The sequence below is a fragment of the Quercus suber genome, unplaced genomic scaffold (assembly GCF_002906115.3).
Source record: "Quercus suber isolate HL8 unplaced genomic scaffold, Cork oak 2.0 scaffold_460, whole genome shotgun sequence".
Classification (NCBI taxonomy): domain Eukaryota; kingdom Viridiplantae; phylum Streptophyta; class Magnoliopsida; order Fagales; family Fagaceae; genus Quercus; species Quercus suber.
In genome coordinates this window covers 628,655-631,233 of record NW_027069911.1, presented here as the reverse complement: position 1 = coordinate 631,233, position 2,579 = coordinate 628,655, and the positions used below count along the sequence as shown (strand labels likewise).

The following is a 2,579-nucleotide window of genomic DNA, read 5'->3' as shown; positions in this document are numbered from 1 at the left end:
TTGGAAATTTTAGGACAAAAGTCAGAAAGTATAGATTACACTTTCTAACCTGATGCCTTTTGGCACAATCAAGGCAAATGGATAACTCTGGCACATTGCATAATTGGAATTTATGCTACTTATTCTCCAAAAGTCATTGGAAAATGTGAATGACCCATTCTCAATCATATCTATTGACGGGCGGAAGGAGCCTTTTCCAAGAAGCCGAAAATACTCCATTAGTAATCGCTCCTTTGGGTTACTATTTTTGAATTTGGAACTTCCCGAAGTAAAAGCGTAGAGATCCCATAGGCTTGCTGGCTTAGTACACTGTAGTAATGCCTCAAATACTGCACGTCTCTGTAAGATTAAAAAATCATACCATATGCAAGAAGCTACTTACAGCATTCTACATTAATGAATAATTATATTAATTGGCTTAGAACAATGCCATATGCTAGCATAATTAACTCTTCTAAACTATAAATTAATAACTGAAAAATGAAAATTACAAGTACAGACAAAGAAGAAAAGAAAAGCACTGATTAACTAGACACACCTGTTCCTTATGCATTAAAATTAGCAAATCATAAACCTCCCAATTACTTTTGTAACAAGCAATACAATACATATAACCTTAGGTCAACACCGATCCACCTGCAGCTAACATCTTCTATAACTCGCTTTACCAATATATATATATATTTTTTTTTATAAGTAACTCGCTTTACCAATATTACCCCCACACGCATACTTTTCTAACCAAACTACCAAAGGTGTAATCAAATTTTCAGCTGGAATGAAGTTTTTCCCAATTTAAAGATTAACTGTTAGAAGAAAAATTATCAGGCATAGGCAAATTCCAGAATTTAAGGAATTCATTTGATTTAGATTTAGAAGAATTTAGAATTATTTTGGGACACATTGGAGTTCCTTCCCAAATATCTGGTAACATTTAAGCCCAATAATTATTTCCTAAGCTAATGAATCTTTACTTCCTGCTACCTACTTGTCTTTAAAAATGTCATTAAATCATGTTCACTTCAGGAATCCATTGTGGAGACCTCTTACAAATTCTATGCTCATTCCTTATTATATAAATAATCAAAATTTTACCATACACAACAAGAAGCTTTAAAACATATGCAAATATATTGAAGCCTCCATTGTTTGAACATTAAACATAGAAAATTGAATACAACAGCAACACGGTGAAATTTACCTGCTTCGTTCTAGGGCGGAAACCAAATACAATAATTCTCATATCTTTGCCTGCAAAATATAAGAAGAACCATAATTTGTTGCAATATTCACAAAGAAACACCAAGTAAATCTAGACTATCGAACTAGATTGTATAGGGTTTACATGACTAAGTAGGCCAAAGAAATAACGCAGCCAAGTAGCGATAAAAGTAGCCACCATTCCAATAATAACTATTGGCGATGAAAAACAGAAGTGCTTTAAATTCATTGGAGGACTATTTTAAAAAATATTTAAAAAAAAATAAAGGAAAAAAAGGACGTCCTAGTCTTCTAAACTGTCTTATCATTTGTATCAGCAACAACTTTTTAAATTTTGTTCAATAATATGAGGAGCCAAAGTGTAAAGAAAAGCTAACATAACAATATAAACATATGGTATTAAGAATATATAAATAATAATATCTGAAAAAGGTGTCCCACTCGCAAGTGTTCTGATGGTATCATATGATGATTTCATACATATACTGATATACACTTGTGTTTACAGGGGAGTCATTTGAGCTAGAGCTCATTGGAACCTTTTAAAATATAGCCTCAAAGCCCTTTGCTGATGCTTTCCTACATCAGATAAAGAAGAAGCCTTATTTTGACTACAACCACCCTCTCTTGCTCACACCACGACCACTACCAAGGCAACATCTACATTACCAACTTGAATAAAACATCCGCCGCCAGCACTTCCATCCATCATTTAGAATTCAATGTCATCCAAATAGCATCTTGTCAAATGAAATTGGCAATGAAATTAATTTCCAATAAATCCTCAAGTAAATAACGAATTCTTTTCCAAACATAGCCTTAGAATGATAGTAGAAACCATACATTTCAATTCATTTAACATTCAAAAATAGGAATATCTTATATTTTTATAAGTTTTGGCCCCAAGGGGAGGGGGAAGGAGAGATTCAAAGTACGATCTCCACTTCATGCAGCACGGTCCCCAGCCAATTGTGCTACCCCTTGGGATTAACATATCAAAAATAGAAATATCAAAATACCAGAGAAAGAAATTATCAAAATCCATACCAATGACCTGAAGAAGTCTTCGTGACGGTGTTTTGTCAAATTGACGAGGGGCTGATTGAGCCTTTATGACCTACATTCACTTAAAGTAGTAAATTAGACATGCAACTACTTATACTCACAAAGAATCACAAACATTAGGGCGATACCAACATCCAAAGGTCTAACTACATGGCTGATAAACAACTCAATATGTCAATCCAGTCAAAAGAATAAAAGTAAGGGAATTGATATCATGAAATAAGTTGAATGTGTCATCTCCTAAGACAACTTACGCACCAGCATGATGATGGTGGACAAGAAATTTGCAAAGA

The 2,579-nt window shown here is 33.7% G+C and overlaps 1 long non-coding RNA gene across 1 annotated transcript; it reads right to left on the bottom strand.

Moving 5' to 3' along the window:
* Window positions 1–26: 26 nt before the first annotated feature.
* LOC136062855 (uncharacterized) lies at window positions 27–2,367 on the bottom strand. The gene is made up of 3 exons (XR_010624599.1): window positions 2,269–2,367; window positions 1,202–1,251; window positions 27–339 (listed from the first exon to the last, which is right to left on the bottom strand). It is a non-coding gene; the product is annotated as an uncharacterized LOC136062855 (long non-coding RNA).
* Between the last annotated feature and the right edge of the window lie 212 nt (window positions 2,368–2,579).